At 47.6% G+C, this 19,647-nt stretch overlaps 1 protein-coding gene across 1 annotated transcript in view; it reads right to left on the bottom strand.

The window, feature by feature from the left end:
• The window catches only part of SPOCK1 (SPARC (osteonectin), cwcv and kazal like domains proteoglycan 1), a 448,756-nt gene that overhangs the window by 92,379 nt on the left and 336,730 nt on the right, over positions 1-19,647 (bottom strand). The window lies entirely within an intron of this gene.

Here is a 19,647-nt window from a genome sequence, read left to right as displayed (position 1 = left end):
GGGCAGGGAACATGTCTGCCAATTCTGTTGTACTCCCCCAAGCATTTAGTAAAGTGCTTAGTTAGCATTCAAAAAGTACCAATGATGATGATGATGATAATATTGCTATTCAGTCTGTCACCAAATCCTGTCAGTTCAACCTCTAGAATCCACTCCTTCCTCTCCATCCAAACTGCTACCATGCCGATTCAAGCACTTAAGTATCCAACCTTGGCTACTGCATCAGCCTCCCTGCTGATCTCCATGCCTCCTATCTCTTTTAAGTCCATTCTTCACTCTGCTGCCCAGATAACTTTTCTTAAAAATTGTCCCCTCTAGATTGTAAGCTTGTTGTGGTGAGGGACTGTGTCTACCAACTCTGTCATACTGTAGAGTGCTCTGCACACAGTAAGTGCTCAAAAAATACCAATATTTTGATTTTGAAAAGTTCATTCCATGTCTTCCAACTCCTCAAAAACCTCCAATGGCCTCCACAACAAAGAAAAACTCCTTATCATTGGCTTTGAGGCCCTCAATCAACTCTCCCCCTCCTACTTCACCTTGCTGATTTCCTACTACAACCCAGCCCTCACACCACTCCTCTAGTGCCAACCTACTCTTTGGACCTTGATCTCCTGTTTCTCGACACTGACCTCTTCCCCATATCCTCCTTCTGGTCTAGAAATCCCTCCCACTTCCCATCTGACAATCATTCTCTCCACCTTCAAAGTCCTCCTAAAATCACATCTCCTCCAAGAGGCTTTCCCTGATTAAGCCCTCATTTCTCCTATTCACTCTCCCTTCCACATCACCTACACATTTGTAACTGTACCCCTTAAGTACTTTGATATTCACCTCATCCCCCTCCACAGAGCACTTATGTACGTATCCTTACACTCTTCCTGTTCCCCTATTTGTAATTTTTTTTAATGTCTGTCTCCTCCACTAGTTTTTAAGCTCCTTGTGAGCAGGTATCATATCTACCAAATCTACTGTACTCTTGCAAGCACTTAGAACAGTGCTTTGCTCACAGTAAGCTCTCAATAAATACCATTAATTGATTTTTTTAAAATGGTATCTGTTAAATGCTTACTCTGTGCCAGGCACTGTACTAGCACTGGAGTAGATCTTCTAGACTGGGAGCCCATTGTTGGGTAGGGATCGTCTATTTGTTGCCAAACTGTACTTTCCAAGCACTTAGTACAGTGCTCTGCACACAGTAAGTGCTCAATAAATACGACTGAATGAATGAATGAATGAATGAATACAAGATAATTAGGTTGGAAACAGTCCATGTCCCACACGGAGCTCACAGTCTCAATCCCCATTTTACAGATGAGGTAATTGAGGCACAGAGATGTGAAGTGACTTGTCCAAGGTCACACTGCAGACAAATGTCAGAGCCAGGATTAGAACACAGGTCCTCTGACTCCCAGGCCCATGCTATCTCCACTAGGCCACACGGCTTCTTACTGTTAGATGGATTGATTGGGATGGAAGGTTGCAGACATCTGTGGGCTCTGTTATCTCCTTCCCCAAAGATGCCCTCTCCTCCTCTTCACATGGCCCTAATCTACCCTGGGTCCTTTTCTCCCCAACACTTCAGCTCACCCTGCCCCAATCTGCTCTGCCTGCCAATTGCATGCTGGGTTTGTCCCATCATCAGACCAACAGGCCAGAGCTGCAGGGAGTTCCAGTGTGGGAGGGGTGAGTGGACTCCATCTGCTTGGGGCTGCCGGTGGATTTTGGTGGGCATTGCAGCAGTGGTGGGAGTTTGAGCAGCTGTGGGCTGCACTGTGGGGGGAGTGGGGGCCCCTGGGAGTCTCTGTGGTAATCCAGTCTGTCTCTCTATCCCCACCAGCCTCCACTTCCTCCAAGATGGTGTAGGGGCCAAACTTCTTTCACTTATAAATGATGTTTAGTGACGGTCTCCACTGATCGGTGGAGAATACTGAAGGAAGACGGGTGAAGAATTCTCCATCTTTCACATCCCTGGACCTTCCCGGGTTCTATATATCCCACCCCCAACTCCTCTCCTCAGCAAGTACTGAGCCCTGGACCTGCTGCCCGCTTTCCCACCATGACTGGAGCTCCAGGCTGTGAAAGCAGATGGCCCCAAGGAATGACAGGAGCATCCAGAGAGGATCAACTGCTTCAGTATAAAACAGACTTCTTCCCCATGTCAATTCACCCACCTCACCCAGGGGTCTCCCCTGGGCCTAAAGGGAAAAGTCCCTTTAGGGTGGTGGAGGAGGGAAGAGGGAGGAGGGTAGATCTAACCCATTACACCTTTAGCAGGCTGCCTTTGATTCCCTTTCCTAGTCTCTCTCCAATGTTACCACCAGAGCACAATCTAGGATGTGGGTCAGCTCTCTGCAGCTCGTGTCCTGCCCAGCTTCCTGCAGACATCTCCAAGCTGGGTCCTCCCAGTCCTGTCTCCTGCCCTGCCCTAGCCTGCCATTCCACCAGCCTCTGCCCAACTCTGGTGTCCACAAGAAAGATGCTGGATTTGCGGAGGCCCCACCTTGAGGTTCTGGGAGATCCAAGCCTCACTGCCTCATTAAAGATCTCACCAACCAAGGCCGGAAAAGACTAATAATAACAACCAGCAGCAGCAGCAGCAGCAGCATTACTATGTGTTGAGCACTGAACTAATGTTGGAGTAGATACAAATTAATCAGGTAGACCACAGTCTCTGTCCCACATGGGACTCATGGTCTAAAAAAGAGAGAGAACAGATATTTAATTCCTGTTTTAGAGATGAGAAAAGTGAGTCACAGAAAAATTAAGTGACTTGCTCAAGGTCACACAGCAGAAAAGTGGCAGAGCTGGGATTAGAAGCCAGGTCCTCTTATTTCCAGACCCGAGCTCTTTCCACTAGGTCACATACAATCTGGCAGTGGGGAAGCACAGGGAAGGTAAGAACCAGCAGGTGTCATGCAACCTGACATAACACAAGCCTCTTACAAGGCAGCCTGACTTTGTATGGACAACTCAGAAATAGAGATTCATTTCAGGTCGGCAAGGACTGGTTTCTGGGGCCTGGAAACCTGGCCAGATACTGTGGTTCCTGCTGACCCAGGCCAGAAATGAAAAGTCACCCAGAAAGTCAGACTGGCTGTGACACTACCAGAAAGCCTGGAAAACACCATGGCCCGTGTCACTATTGAAGCTGCTTTCCATTGTTTTCCATGCTGCCTGACTTGCAGGAATCCAAGATGTCACCTAAACTCTGGCCCTCGGCCCCAGAAGCTCCAGGCATGCAGTGCCTGGGGTGGGGGCAACAGTTTGGCTGGGTGCTGCCAACCGAGAACTCAGGTTTCACCCCGGAAATGTCATCAATCCAGATGTACGGATTTGGGATCTATCTGTGGCCATTCTGAAAGGACATTATGGAGTAGTGAATAGAGCACAGGCCTGGGAGCCAGAAGGTCATGGGTTCTAATCCCGGCTCTGACACCTGTCTGCTGTGTGACCTTGGGCAAGTCACTTCACCTCTTTGGCCCTCAGTTCCTTCATCTGTAAAATGGGGATTGAGACTGTGAGCCCTACAGGGACAGGGACTGTGTCCAACTCGATTTGCCTGTACTTAGTACAGTGCCTGGCACAAAGTAAGCCCTCAACAAATCCCGTACTTCTCCCTGCTTCTAGACTGTGAGCCCATTGTGGGCAGAGATTGTCTCTCTTTGTTGCTGAATTGTACTTTCCAAGCACTTAGTACAGTGCTCTGCACACAGTAAGCACTCAATAAATACAATTGAATGACTAAATGAATGAATGACATTAGGATAAATCCACAGCTTGGCCCTGGTGTCCCAGTGTCTCGTTTAACGGGTCATCTCTTCCTGAAATGGGTGAGACCAGGGTGTCTGGACTTTGTGGACCCCCAGGCAAAAGAAGGGGAGTGGGGGGAAGAGGAAGCACAAGCAGTGGACTGGTGGCCAAGACTATCCACCCTCCGAGGCCTCCCAGTGGCAGCCAAGTCCTTCCAGGAAAGTTTCCTATGATGAGCTTCTGGGGGCCCTTGACCGGACAGACCGGAGCCACCAGTACTAGGAAGGAAGGACATGGATCTGAAGCCAAAGCATTCCTTCGGCCAATTCTAACACTTAGGGATTTACTAACACCCTCGTTATGTATGTGTACATGTATGTGTCTGCTTAATTTACGATTCTGACAGTGTCATGAATACTTTTAAATTTGCCCTCCCTATTAGAGTGTAACCTCCTGTAAACAAGGACTGTGTCACTTTATTTTTCTGAATTTTCCAAGTGCTTCATCCAGGGCACCACAGGAATGGGCACTCAATAAATGCTACAAGTACTAATACCACTTCTACGACTACTGTTACAGGAGTGCAATTATCCTAAGAGGTGTTTGGATTACAAATGTATCTGGGTGTTTTATCAGATCTACCCTCCCCTAGTAGAATTGATTGAATTACAACCCAACAAGGAGCCACCTCCCTACGATTGACATTTCACAGTCATAAAGTGTAATCTGATGCTATTCTGTCCCCCACCCCTCATTCTACTCCCCGCCCGGGTAACCTACACGCATCCCTGACACGCCAGAGATTCTGTCCCTTGGACCTCTCCCCCCAGTCCCTGGCACAGGGGACAGTTCCAGAGCAAGAGGCCTCATAGTCAGGCATTTGTGAGGTGGATTCCCACCACTCCTGGGGGAGGACCAGGGTCCTTTCTTTCGGAGCTGACCCCCACAGTGAGGGCCCACGGGCAGAGGCCACCCAGTGTCCTCTTCTCAGGGTGGGGAGAGGTGCTCACAGATGCCGCTGAGGGAGGGGAGGGGTGGGGTCACAGAAAGTCCCACCTCCCTCCTCCCCAGCACCACCCCCAGGGGCAGAAGATCAGAAGACTTCTTAATTTAAAACTTTGAAGACGATCAGGAGCCAATATAAACTCCTGGTTTATTAGATCATCTAGAAGGACTTCGCCTGATTAACGTGTTGTAACCCAAAATGCAACAATCGGTTTTGCAATTGCTACTAGTACTATAATTACAACAACTGTGACTACTACCACCACTAGCATGTGAGACTAGGTGCATTTACACTTTCACCATTTCATCCTGGATTTAGGACCAGGAAGCTGTAGATATGCAGCTGTACCACCTAGTGTACACAGCCAGTTCCCCAACACAGTTGAAGAGTACAATGGTAAACCTGGGGTTCAGAAAGAAAGGCTCAGGTCCAGGCTCTGGTCCAAAAGAGCGACCTGAGCTAATCAGCACTTACCAACCCAGGTGGGTCAGTCAGTCAGTCAATCAATCGTAATTATTGAACACTTACTGTGTGCAGAGCACTGTATTCAGTGCTTGGGAGAGTACAATACAACAATAAACAGATACATTCCCCACCCAAAAAGAGTTTACAGTCTAGAGTGCCGTGCACCGTCTTCACACTCTAGTCCCGACCCCACACCCCTTGTGTTACTAGGGCTGGAACATGATGGGGAGCGATTCTTTGCAAACCACAGCCCTTCCACCTTGACTCCTGTGGAACTGGCAGATCAGCCCCTTGGGCTCGCAGCCTGGCACTGGTCACCCTCATGCTTCGAGCCGGAAACAGATTGTACTTTTGTGTCTGGCGCCATAAATAATGTCATTTGTGGTTCATTGGCTGGATTAATCTGATAGAAAATAACTAAATTGAAAATCTGCAGGTTGAGCTCTTGATGAGTTCTGGCAGAGCGCTAAGCAGGCAATCAGTGGCTTATTAATGAAAAAAAGGGAAGGATGGAAATTGAAAAATTAAAACAGTAGGAAGCATCATATTAAAATTTAAATTTAAGTACACAGCTAGTACAAAAGCAGGGAAAATATTTCATGCTGGGCCAGTTTTCTCCTCCTGCCGTCCTCAACACCCCCCAGAGCGGAGGAGGGCTCCTCTACTCCCGCACATGAATTACTCTCAGGGGAATGGGGTGCAGCCTCACCATGCAGACCTGGAGCTCAGTGGGGCAAAGCTTGGCTCTCGGCAACCTTTATGCCTGCAGCCTTTCCTCTGCGCCATAGAAACAGCCCTGATGAGCCAGAAGCCTCTAGACATTATTCTTTGAAAATGGGCAGCCACGTCTCACTGCTCATTTTAATATATTTACAGTCTCCGGATGAATCGTTAACCCGCAAAAATTTCCTATGATCTAGGATGGGCTCCTCCTGCAGGAACAGATTCTCTTACCACCAACCTGCATTAAAGATTCCTACACTTGATGCTTTTTAATGGAGCACTGAGGAAAGGCTCTGTTAGATTCCTGTTCCTGGGGCCACCTGTCTGGGCTGTATAAAAACACAATTGGAGATGTGTGCTTTTCAAAACAACAGATGGGCTGACTCTGGGGCTGAGTACCTGCTTGCGGAAAACTGGACAAATGATTGTGAATCCCTTGTGGGCCAGGGATGGTGTCTGAGGCATTGTTTAACTATGTCCTTAAAATGCTTCTTCTGTTCTCCTGTTTTTGGTTTCTCAGGCATAGTGGTCATACAGCAGCTCGCTAAGTATCCTGCAGTCATTCATTCTTCTCAGTGTGTCCCACCCAGGGTAGCTGGGTTGAGGTCAGTGGAGCTTCGGTGCCAGGAAACTGACTGAATTCCCAAACATCATTGTTTGTGATCCTTCTTGCTATGTACTGTTGAGTATGGCCTGTAAATGATGCTGATGGCTTAGCCCTAGGAGTTAGATCTGGTGTCTTTGTGAGGTTTAGGCCACTCAGTCATAGAAAAAGTTGGACTCTTAGTTTGGTCTGGAACCAGAAACCATTCAGCAGCCACACTCTGAATAAAAGACTCCCAAAGGATGTGTGGGCCTTCTAGATTCAGTTTTCTACTTCCTTGTCTAACGTCATGTTGCTGGCTGTTTTGTTTTGCTGTCTGTCTCTCCCTTTTAGACTGTGAGCCCGTTATTGGGCAGGGATTGTCTCTATCTGTTGCCCAATTGTACATTCCAAGCACTCAGTACAGTGTTCTGCACACAGTAAGCAATCAATAAATACAAGTGAATGAATGAACGATTGAATGAATGGATGGTCAGTGGGCTGCCGAGGTGATAGAATTCTAGGCGGATCTTCAGCTCTGCTCCTCTAGACTGTAAGCTCGATGTGGGCAGGGAATGTGTCTGTTTATTGTTGTATTGTACTCTCCCAAGCACCTAGCACACAGTGCTCTGCACACCGTAAGTGCTCAATAAATACAATTGAATGAATTAATGAATGAATTTGGGATTCTATGTATGGCTTCCATGGGTGCAGCCTGATATATCACATCACTTTTCTTTAAGCTTACTATCAGCCTGCAGTACCTGACTGACTTGATGAAGTGGTTTAAAACTATTTGCAAATCTTCTGGGTGTGGGTCTCTAGGGCATTGTCAATTGTCTATAGCAATTCTTGAACAAATGTCTCTGGGACTTTGTTGATGCTCTAAGTTTATTTTTTTAAAATTAATTTATTTTTATGGTACTTGTTAAGTGCTTACTATGTGCCAGGCATTGTCTAAGCACTGTTGAATTGAGAGCATTTCTCAGAGGCATGATAGTGTATTCTAACTCCTGAATCCAGCCAAGTCTCTAGCTGCACCCTCCTGCTTGGAGCAAATTGAACAAGACTGGTTTATGCTTTGCTCCATTGTAGATGGGGAACGACTCAGTTAGGACACACTTGGCTTTGACCTGGCCAGCCATGCCATCATGAAGCCATCTCAGGAACTTGTTTTACTTTTCAGGGTGGCCAAATTTGTTTAGTAGTTTCAAGAACCCAGATCTACTGATGGTATCAAATGCTGGGGTAAGGTCTCTGAAAACCTTAGAGAGAGGTTCTGTTGTGCTGTTCTCTGCACTCCCCCTGTATCTTACGGCCAGCGATAATCCTGTTCCCTGCATCAAACTGGGGTATAAAGCCACACTGTGATTCCAGGAGCATCTGGTCAACGGTATTCTTTAGCAGCCGGTCTAGAAGGACTCTGGCTAGGACCTTGCTGGCCATGGAGAGGAGTCTGAATTACTGCCACAATCTGATCTTCCTAACTGCAATCTAGCCCATATGCTTCACACCTCCTAATGCCAACCTATTCATTGCACCTCACTCTCGCCTACCTCATTACTAACGTTTGCTCACATCCTCCCTCTGGTCTGAAACTCCCTCCCTCTTCATACATGACAGACCACCACAATCCCCACCTTCAAAGCCTTATTAAAACCACACCTCCTCCAAGAGGCCTTTCCCAATTAAGCCCTCATTTTCCTTGCTCCCTCTCCCTTTTTTGCCACCTTGCACTTACAGCTGTTCCCTTGAAGCGCTTGATTTTCATCCCGCCCTCAGCCCCACAGCAATTACAAAACCATAAACAATAATTTATTTTAATATTCATTCAATAGTATTTATTGAGCGCTTACTATGTGCAGAGCACTGTACTAAGCGCTTGGGATGAACAAGTCGGCAACAGATAGAGACAGTCCCTGCCGTTTGACGGGCTTACAGTCCAATCGGGGGAGACGGACAGACAAGAACAATGGCACTAAACAGCGTCAAGGGGAAGAACATCTCATAAAAACAATGGGAACTAAATAGAATCAAGGCGATGTACAATTCATTAACAAAATAAATAGGGTAACGAAAATATATACAGTTGAGCGGACAAGTACAGTGCTGTGGGGATGGGAAGGGAGAGGTGGAGGAGCAGAGGGAAAAGGGGAAAATGAGGCTTAAGCTGCGGAGAGGTAAAGGGGGGATGGCAGAGGGAGTAGAGGGGGAAGAGGAGCTCAGTCTGGGAACGCCTCTTGAAGGAGGTGATTTTTAAGTAAGGTTTTGAAGAGGGAAAGAGAATCAGTTTGGCGGAGGTGAGGAGGGAGGGCGTTCCAGGACCGCGGGAGGACGTGACCCAGGGGTCGACGGCGGGATAGGCGAGACCGAGGGACGGTGAGGAGGTGGGCGGCAGAGGAGCAGAGCGTGCGGGGTGGGCGGTAGAAAGAGAGAAGGGAGGAGAGGTAGGAAGGGGCAAGGTGATGGAGAGCCTTGAAGCCTAGAGTGAGGAGTTTTTGTTTGGAGCGGAGGTCGATAGGCAACCACTGGAGTTGTTTAAGAAGGGGAGTGACATGCCCAGATCGTTTCTGCAGGAAGATGAGCCAGGCAGCGGAGTGAAGAATAGACCGGAGCAGGGCGAGAGAGGAGGAAGGGAGGTCAGAGAGAAGGCTGACACAGTAGTCTAGCCGGGATATAACGAGAGCCCGTAATAGTAAGGTAGCCGTTTGGGTGGAGAGGAAAGGGCGGATCTTGGCGATATTGTAGAGGTGAAACCGGCAGGTCTTGGTAACGGATAGGATGTGTGGGGTGAACGAGAGGGACGAGTCAAGGATGACACCGAGATTGCGGGCCTGCGGCACGGGAAGGATGGTCGTGCCATCCACGGTGATAGAGAAGTCTGGGAGCGGACCGGGTTTGGGAGGGAAGATGAGGAGCTCAGTCTTGCTCATGTTGAGTTTTAGGTGGCGGGCCGACATCCAGGTGGAGACGTCCCGGAGGCAGGAGGAGATGCGAGCCTGAAGGGAGGGGGAGAGGACAGGGGCGGAGATGTAGATCTGCGTGTCATCTGCGTAGAGATGGTAGTCAAAGCCGTGAGAGCGGATGAGTTCACCGAGGGAGTGAGTGTAAATGGAGAACAGAAGAGGGCCAAGAACTGACCCTTGAGGAACTCCAACAGTTAAAGGATGGGAGGGGGAGGAGGCTCCAGCGTAGGAGATGGGAGGGGGAGGAGGCTCCAGCGTAGGAGACCGAGAATGATCGGCCAGAGAGGTAAGAGGAGAAGCAGGAGAGGACTGAGTCCGTGAAGCCAAGGTGAGATAAGGTATGGAGGAGGAGGGGATGGTCGACAGTGTCAAAGGCAGCAGAGAGGTCAAGGAGGATCAGAATGGAGTAGGAGCCATTGGATTTGGCAAGAAGGAGGTCATGGGTGACCTTAGAGAGAGCAGTCTCGGTAGAGTGGAGGGGACGGAAGCCAGATCGGAGGGGGTCTAGGAGAGAATGGGAGTTAAGGAATTCTAGGCATCGATTGTAGACGACTCGTTCTAGGATTTTGGAAAGGAAGGGTAGTAGGGAGATAGGACGATAACTGGAGGGGGAAGTGGGGTCAAGAGCGGGTTTTTTTAGGATGGGGGAGACGTGGGCATGTTTGAAGGCAGAGGGGAAGGAGCCCTTGGAGATTGAGTGGTTAAAAATAGAAGTTAAGGAAGGGAGGAGGGCAGGGGCGATGGTTTTAAGATGGTTTTAATATCTGTCTCCCCCTCTAGACTGTAAATTCCTGGAGAGCAGGAAATATGTCTACTGACTCTATTGTATTGTACACTTCCAAGTGCTTAGTACAGTGCTCTGCACAAGGTAAGCATTCAATAAATTTCACAGATTTATTGATTAAGTGATCTTAATAGCTGTTTGGAATACAGAATTATAGAAAAATGCCCATTTGCTGTGGAGGTTGGGGACTGCGATTTGATTTCCTTTTTTAGTAAGGCTCAAAAGGAAACATCGATTAATCCCAGCAGAGCTGGGATTAGAACCCACGACTTCTGACTCCCAAGCCAGTGCTCTTTCCACTAAGCCACATTGCTTCTCTGTAGATTTGGGTATCATCCACATAGAGGTGGTAGTTGAAGCCATGGGAGAGAATGAGTTCTCCAAGGGAGTAGGTGTAGATGGAGTATAGAAGGGGACCCCAAACTGAAGCTTGAAGGACCCCCACAGTTAGGGGGAGGGAGGCAGAGGAGAAGCCCGGGAAGGAGACTGAAAATAAATGGCCAGAGAGATAAGAGGAGAACCAGGAGAGGATAGAGTCAGTGAAGCCAAGGTTGGATAACGTTTCCAGGAGAAGGGGCTGGTCCACAGTGTCGAAGGCAGCTGAGGGGTCGAGAAGGATTAGGATGGAGTAGAGGGCGTTGGATCTGGCAAGAAAGAGATCACTGGTGACCTTTGAAAGGGCGGTTTCTGTGGAGTGAAGGGAATGGAAGCCAGATTGGAGGGGATAAAGGAGAGAATTGGGGGAAAGGAATTTGAGACAGTGGGTGTAGACAACTCACTCAAGAATTTTGGACAGAAATGGTAGGAGAGACCCACCTAGAGGTTCATTCCTCAACAGCCCCCTGCTGCTGCCACCCTATCACTGGCACCAGGCCTTGAGACTCCAATTCTAGCTCTCCTGTGGGGGTACCCCAAGGGCAGCCAGTCCTGGCAGGGCCTAAGGGGATGGAAGGGGTCCCCATATTCTGAAAGCATCCCCAGCCCTGTCAGGGGGCAGGGTTCAGCTGGACAGTCAGATTCCACTCTGACCTCTGCTAATCACAGCAGACTGACCACCGGGCTCACCCCGAGTTGCCCCTTTCTCTGTATGGTGTCCCAGATCTAGTTGGGGCACAGGGAAAGCAAATCTGCCAGGGAGAATCTCGGAGAGTGTCTTTGAGAGTGTCTCTTAGAGACCACTTGTGCTTAGTCGGCTTACCATTGAATGGGAGTGGAGGGACAGAGGGGTGTTACCAGAATTTTAGAAGCTCTCTGCTTTGAAGATGAAGTACAAAGACTACTGTAAGCAATGCAGAAATGGTAACATTCAGGTTTTCCATAGTTTAAAAGCATATATAAGTCATTTCCTCTCCTATCACTTCCCACCTTGACTATTGCATCAGCCTCCTTGCTGACCTCCCTCCCTCCTTTGTCCCCTGACTCCAGTCCATACTTCACTTTGCTCCCCCATCACTTTTCTGAAAAACATTTCAGTTCACATCTCCCCACTCCTCAAAACCCCCAGATATTGGCCATCCACCTTCATATAAAAAAGAAACTCCTTACCATCGGATTTAAGACACTCAGTCAGCTCTCTCCCTCCTAACCATACCTCTCTCATCTCCTACTACAACACAGCCTGCACACTCAGCTCCTCTAACACCAGGCTACTCACTGTACCTCGATCTTAAACATCCCACCACCAACCCTTTGCCCACATTTTCCTTTGGGCCTGGAACGCTTTCCCAATTCATATCGGAAAGACCACTGCTCCCCCCCCAACCTTCAAAACCCTCCTAAAATCATCTCCTCCAAGAGTCCTTCCATGACTAAGCCCTTTATTCCTCTATCCTCCCTCCCCTTGGCATTGACTATGCACTTGGCTGTGTACCCCTTAAGTACTTCAATACTCATCCTGGCCCTACTATACTTTTGTAAATATTCTTATACTCTACAATCTCCCCTATCCCTAAATCCATTTTAATGTCTGTCTCCCCCTGTAGACTATATACTCCCTGGGGCAGGGATTGCATCTTCCAAGTCTGTTGTACTGTACTTTCTCCAGCACTTAGTCCAATGTTCTGCACATAATAAGTGCCCAATAAATATCATGATTGACTGTATGTATGCATGTGTGTATGTATGTGTATCGGGTGTGTGTGTCTGTGTGCAAGTACATAGGCATAACTGGCTGATTCCAAGCCCCAATAAGCCTAAAAGCATCACTTTGCTGTGAAACAAAACTGAGATAAAATCCATCATTGTCTTTCCAAACACCCTCAGAGGATTTGACATGCGAGGCACATTCTGTGATGTGCTCCTCTACGACCTCAAAGCTTTGATTTTTTTTCCAAGTTCACATAAAATAACAAAAGCTCTCAGCTTCGTCTTCTGCCTCAATAGCTTGAGCTAGAGATGGTTTCTAGTCTTGACTGAGGAATTAGATGTGATTTCAGCTCCAATGAATAAAGGACTGGCTACAATCCAGACCCTCAGCAGCAAGGCTGGAGCTCAGTTTAGGCTTAATAATAATAGTAATAATAATAATAATCATGGTATTTGTTAAGCGCTTCCTATGTGCCAGGCACTGTACTAAGCACTGTACTTACTAAGGCTTCCTTTTAAAAACCAGATGGGCTTCAGGGATCCTCCCAAGGCTGAGATTTCTAAGTCCCAATGTAAAACACATTCTCCCATCTACTTACTGTGAACTTCCAGAATTCAGGAATTTGGAAGCTTTTTAATATCTACCAATCGATAAATATAGGTGTTTTACACTGGGAGGTACACTGGATGTAGACTATATGTATCGATCTATCTATACACACATATAGAGACCCATCAAAATTCCTGTATAAATAAATAATAATAATAATAATGGTATGTCTTAGGCAAATGTACGTCAAGCACCATACTAATACATCATACTGTCCCTGTCCCACACAGACCTCACAGTCTACATAGCAGGGAGGGCAGGTATCTTACCCTATTTTACAGTTGAGGAAACTGATACCAAGAGAAGCTAAGTGGCTTGCCCAAGGTCACACAGCATCCAATGATGAAGCTGCTTCTAGACCCAGGTTTTCTGGTTCCCATCCCATACTCATTTCACTAGGCCACTCTGCCTCCCCATGTCTTGTATTTGAAAATGTAATACATGTGCTTCAATCTTCTGTTATCCAAATGAAAATCAATTGGGGCTGAATGGAAAATCGATGCTTGGCTCAATGAGAGACGTTGGGAACAGATCATTTGAGTCCTCCAAGTATAGCTAGGCTGGCAGTGCTCTTCTGAGGTCATTTGTTCCACCATCCTCCCACCTCCAGGTGAGACAGTAGGATTCTAGATGACCAGGTAATTGCTCCCGCTTTTAGAGATCCTCAGGGTAGGAATCTCCTTACTCTCCTCTGCTGCCTCAGTGTCTGGCTTGGACCATCACTGCATCTCACCAACCTCCCATGAGATACCGCAGAAGAGGGATTGAATTTCAGAAGGGGGATCAAGAAGCAAAGCTTGGGCCTGGGAGTCAGAAAGAACTGGGTTCTAATCCCAGCTTTACCACTTGTCTGCTGTGTGACCTTGGGCAAGCCACTTAACTTCTCAGTGCCTCAGTTACCTCATCTGTAAAATGGGGATTAAGACTGTGAGCAGCATGTGGGACAGGGACTGTGTCCAACCCGATTTGCTTTTCTCCACCCCAGTGCTTAGTACAGTGCCTGGCACATAGTAGGTGCTTAACAAATACCACTACTATTATTCAGCTGTCACTTTCTGTGCAAAACAGCACTGATTCCCGACACATAACAGGTTGGGCTTAAGGGAGCAGATCAGTGGCTCCTACTTGTGTGAGTGTGTCCTGATTGGTCAAGAGGCTGTGTGATTGATAGTTGATGCCCAATCTACTGCCCTTGGGCTATGCAGTTTAGCAGCCATGTGGGGGGTACTAAGAGATGGGGGTGTGGAGAGTCTGAAGTAGTTCTCCAATTAGTCTGCAGATTTAAAGCTCCTGGAGTCAGTCCAGAGGCTAGGCTAATAGTTTGGCTACCAATCAATCCATCAATCAGTAGCATTTATTAAACACCTACTGGGTGGAGAGCATTGTACTTGGGAGAGTATGGTACAGTACACAGATGTTTCTGTCCTCAAGGGCTTATAATCTAGCAAAGGAGATAGACACCAAAATTCATTAATTCATTCAATTGTATTAATTGAGCACAAGAGGAAGAATGAAAGGGGATATGAATGTGGATTACTACTAATAATAGTTATAATGAGAAGAAAAAAATTGTGGTATTTTAAGTGCCTACTAATTGCTAAGCACTGGGATAGATACAATACAATCAGACCTGACACAGTCCCTGTCCCACAGCAGGCTCCCAGTCTGATGGGGAGGGAGAAAAGGTATTTAATGCCCATTTTACAGATGAGTACTTAAGTCATAGATATGTAAGGTGCATACAACTGTCATGGTCAGTTGCAAACACACCAGTGCTTAAGTGTCACAGATTTACTGAAGCAGCAGTTGGGTTAGAAATTAATTGGGGAAGGCGTCCTGGATGAGATGTGATTTCAGAAGGGCCTGGAAAATATGGAGGGTAGAGGTCTATTGGATTTGAATGGGGAGGGAGTTTCAGGCACTTACTGGTTACAAAAAAACAGATACAAAGGGTAGGCAGTGTGAACTGAGTCCACCTGCTGCCTCAGCCTCAGCCATGACAAAGCAACTGTGTATGTATGTTTAAGTGTGTGTATTGTGTGCATGTGCAGATGGGGCCCCAGGATCTGAAGACATCAAGCTGAGCCAGATTGGCTAAAGGATGGAGACAGCTAAGGGTGTGTCAGACCGCTGTGGGAAGATGAGCTGTCAGTCTAAGTGGGAGAACCCAGGTGGAGCATATTAAAGCTTGAGCCTGTAGACAGAGGGACTCAGTTGGGAGCCAGACAGAGCAGGATTGGTGCAAGGCCGAGAGTGGAAGTGGACATGTTGGGTTCATGGCTTGTGTGTTGAAGTTTGGATTTGGGGAGAAGTGATGAGAAGCAGCTATTCCAATGGGCAGCCTGAAGAAGGGGGCAGTGAATTATACTGACAGGTCCGAGAGATGCGATTTGCAAAAGAGGCATTTGGTTGGATAATGAGTGCATCTGGGAGCCCTCTCAAATCTACCAATTCCTAGTAGAAGGGGTTGAATAATGACCCAGCAGGGCAACATATTCCCAATGGTTAGCATCTGCCAGTCATACAGTGTAATCTGACTCCAGATTGGAGTCCGTCCCTCGACCCCCCTGCCCCTGCTGGAGTGATCTCTCTGTCCCCCTCTACCCACACTGCCTCTCCCAGAGCTCCCCTCCACCTCTTCTCTGTCCCCTGGCTTGGGGAGCGGCCCCAGGGGCCGGGGATACAGAGGAGAGTGGCCCCGGATTGGTACAATCCCTCCCAAAGCACTGAGACAGAACCACTATGGTCTCCTCTCTGTTCGGGGTGACTGTGGCAACACCACAACCAATCAATCCATCAATCGATAGTATTTATTGAGTGCTTACTAGGTGCCGAGCACTGTACTAAACTATACTAGGTCCTGTAACACTGTAACAGCAGAGACTGGGGCAAACCCGGAGGGAGGGGGGATGTTCAGACATGCTTGTTGGTCCAAAACTCCAATGGGGAGACAGGAGAGGCCCAACCCTTAGGGAGCTTGCAGCGAGAAGAGACTAGAAAGGAAGCAGGTGGCAACCTATAGATTTTTAGGGATGTCACAGCAGACTGAGGACTTGCTTGATCACACACTCTGCCTCACAGACACAAAAACGGATGGAGATGTTCTGCTAGGAAAAGGATTTGGGAGACCCTTGGCTGTTCCAGGATGCTGTCCCTAGGTTCTGCACACCCCTTTTCATGGGAAACTTTCAGTAATGGGGGCAGATTCAGGCTCTCCTGAGGTTTGGTGAAACAAGTTCTCCAGCTAGTTTGCCTAGGACACAAGGGGACAGGACAAAGTCAAGTGATTCATGGGTTTTGATCTGGGATTGGTAAGTGACCAGTCCCATGGTCTCTTTAAGTGTTGGGGGGGAGTGGGGGTGTCAAGCTGGAGTGTCCCTAGAGCTTGGCTCAGAGCCATCATTTACCATCAGCACACCCATTGTCACAATTGTACGTCACCCATTAGCATCTCATAATAAAAGCAGGAACCATGGAGGGACCCGTGGGAGATCAATAAGGATTGTTCTCAGGCCTCTGATCAAGCTACACTAAAAACAAAAACCAAATACCCTCCTATGAAAGGAAAATCACACCACTACTAATGCTGACAGAAATCTCATCTTTGATTTGGCAGGCCCACCGACCCAACACATCAGTTCAGAATTTTCTACCATCACAGATGAAGGTGTCAACCTCCACTAAGTTCTCATAATAATAATAATAATAGTGGCATTTGTTAAGCACTGACTATGTGCCAATCACTGTACTAAGGTCTGGGGTAGAGAAGCAGCGTAGCTCAGTGGAAAGAGCATGGGCTTGGGAGTCAGAGGTCATGGGTTCGAATCCCAGCTCTGCCACTTGTCAGCTGGGTGACTGTGGGCAAGTCCCCTAACTTCTCTGTGCCTAAGTTACCTCATCTGTAAAATGGGGATGAAGACTGTAAGCCTCACGTGGAACAACCTGATTACCCTGTATCTCCCCCAGCACTCAGAACAGTGCTCTGCACATAGTAAGCGCTTAACAAATACCAACATTATATGAGATAATCAGGTCAGACACAGTCCCTTCCCAGTCTAAGTCAGACAGAGACCAGGCATTTAAGTCCCATTTTACATTTGAGGGAAATGAAGCACAATGAAGTTAAGTGACTTGCTCAAGGTCAGTCAGTCAGTCCGTCAATTGTATCTGTTAAGAACTTACTGCGTGGAGAGTAGTGTACTAAGTGCTTGGGAGAGTACAATACAGACAAGTTCTCTGCCGAGGTCCCCTAGCAGGTGAGCAGCAGAACTGGGAATAGAACCCAGCTCCTCTGTTTCCCAGCGCTGGGGTCTTTCCATTAAACGACACAGATTTTGTGGGCAAGGGGACTAAGGAGAGATTAGCTAAGGGTGAGTTTCTCACTCTTCCTCTTGCCTGAATTGCCCTGCCCAGGCAGGCCAGGTTAAAGAGCAAGTCGTACTCTGGCTGATGCAGCCACGAGATGGTGTGTGGCAACCTCGGCATCACCTGCAGACAGGTCAGGGTGACTTGGTGTGGTGATGGAAGCCAGATGTGCAGGCAGGCTGCTTCCAGATGTTTCATAGAAAGATAGATTACTTTCCTGATTGGTGAACAAATAGAGCTGTCGACACCACCTCCTGGTCCCTGGAGCTCCTAGAGCGTAATCTGGAAGGGCAGATGTTTATCTGGGAAGTTGTCCAAATCCCTAGATGGGTGAAACCCTTTCCGAGTGAGTCAACTGGCTGGGGCTGGAAGGGGGGGAGGGTGCTGAGCCTGGAACACAGCCCAGAGAGGACTCAGTAGAGTCTGGGGGGCACCTGGGAAGGTACTGGGGATAGTGCACAGACAATACCAGGTGGACCCAAGATTTCAGTTCCTGAGGCAGAAAAGAGTATGTGTGGATCTTTCACCATGAGGTCCTCTGGGTAGAGTCCTGAATTCAGCAAATACACACAGTTCCTGAGACTAACAACAAGGAGGCATTACCAAGGAGGGTACAGAGCACAGAGACCCCAAAACTAGGGCCTGGTCTAGGTAATCCCAACCATGTTGGTCTGGCAGAGGAAACCTGGGGCAAGTCCTTTCACCTAACGATAATAACAATGGTTATTATTATCATCATCATCGTTATTGTTGTATTTGTTAAGCACTTACTAAAGGCTGGGCCAGATACAAGATAATCTGCACAGGCCCTAAGCCCTTGGTTATGTATTCATACCATTTATACCTAGGCACTAAGATTCATCCTCTGCACTAAGGTAGACACAGTAGGTATTTAATTGGACAATCAGTGATGTAATTGACTATCTCAACCTGACAGACCCATGCCCTTGCTCTTCCTACTATTCCCACTGTCTTTAAACAGTGTGTGCCTGTCTGCCTCCACTATCAATCACTCAGATTTATTGAGAGCTTACTGTGTACAGAGCACTGTAATAAGTGCTTGGGAGAGTACCATATAACAATATAACAGACACATTCTCTGCCCACAATAAGCTTAGAGTCTAGAGGGGGATACAGGCATTAATATTCATTCATTCATTCATTCATTCATTCAATAGTATTTATTGAGCGCTTAACTATGTGCAGAGCACTGTACTAAGCACTTGGAATGTACAATTCGGCAACAGATAGAGACAATCCCTGCCCAATGACAGGCTCACAGTCTAATCGGGGGAGAGAGACAGCAGAGCAAAACAGAAACAAGATGACATTATCAAGATAAATAGAATCAAGGGATGTACACCTCATTAACAAAATAAATAGGGTAATAAATAATATATACAAATGAGCACAGTGCTGAGGGGAGGGGAGGGGAAGAGGGAAGGGGGAGGAGCAGAGGGTGGAGGGGGAGCAGAGTGGAGATGTACATAAGTGCTATGGGGCTGGGGTGGGGTGGTGTGAATAAAGGGAGCAAGCCAGGGTGATGCAGAAGGGAGCGGGAAAAGAGAAAATGAGGGCTTAAGGGAAGACTGCTTGGAGGAGATGTGCCTTCAATAAGACTTTGTAGGTGGAGAGAGTAATTGCTGGTCAGATATGAAAAAGGACGGAGTTCCAGGTCAGAGTCAGGATGTGGGTGAGAGGTCGGTGGCGAGATAAATGAGATCGAGCAACAGTGAGAAGGTTGGCATTAGAGGAGTGAAGTGTGCGGGCTGGGTTTAGTATGAGAGTAGCGAGGTGAAGTAGGAGAGAGCAAGGTGATTGAATGTTTTAAAACTAATGTTGAGTAGTTTTTGTTTGATGTGGAGGTGGATGGGTAACGACTAGAGGTGTTTGAGGAGTGGGGAAACATGAACTGAATGTTTTAGTAGAAAAGTGATCTGAGCAGCAGAGTGAAGTACGGACTGAAGTGGGGAGAGACAGGAGGCAGGGAGGTAAGCAAGGAGGCTGATACAGTAATTGGGCAAGGATAGGATAAATGTTTATGTTTTATGGTATTTGTTAAGCGCTTACTACGAGTCAAACTCTGTTCTAAGTGCTGGTGTGCTGGGAAGGGAGGACAGGGATGGGCTGACTAGAGAGTGGGGATCGAGGGCTTTTAGACTGTAACTTTTTGGAGGGCTGGGCAAGTGGGTCTTGCTATTGTGGCACTGTTCCCAGCATATAGGACACCTTGCTGCAATTAGTAGATGATTAGGAAATAGCACTAACTGGACTGAAACCTGTTATACTTCTTTTGCACTCTCTTAA

The sequence above is a fragment of the Ornithorhynchus anatinus genome, chromosome X1 (genome assembly GCF_004115215.2).
Source record: "Ornithorhynchus anatinus isolate Pmale09 chromosome X1, mOrnAna1.pri.v4, whole genome shotgun sequence".
NCBI lineage: Eukaryota > Metazoa > Chordata > Mammalia > Monotremata > Ornithorhynchidae > Ornithorhynchus > Ornithorhynchus anatinus.
Note: the sequence above shows the minus strand (reverse complement) of the source record. Positions and strands in the feature narration are given on the sequence as shown.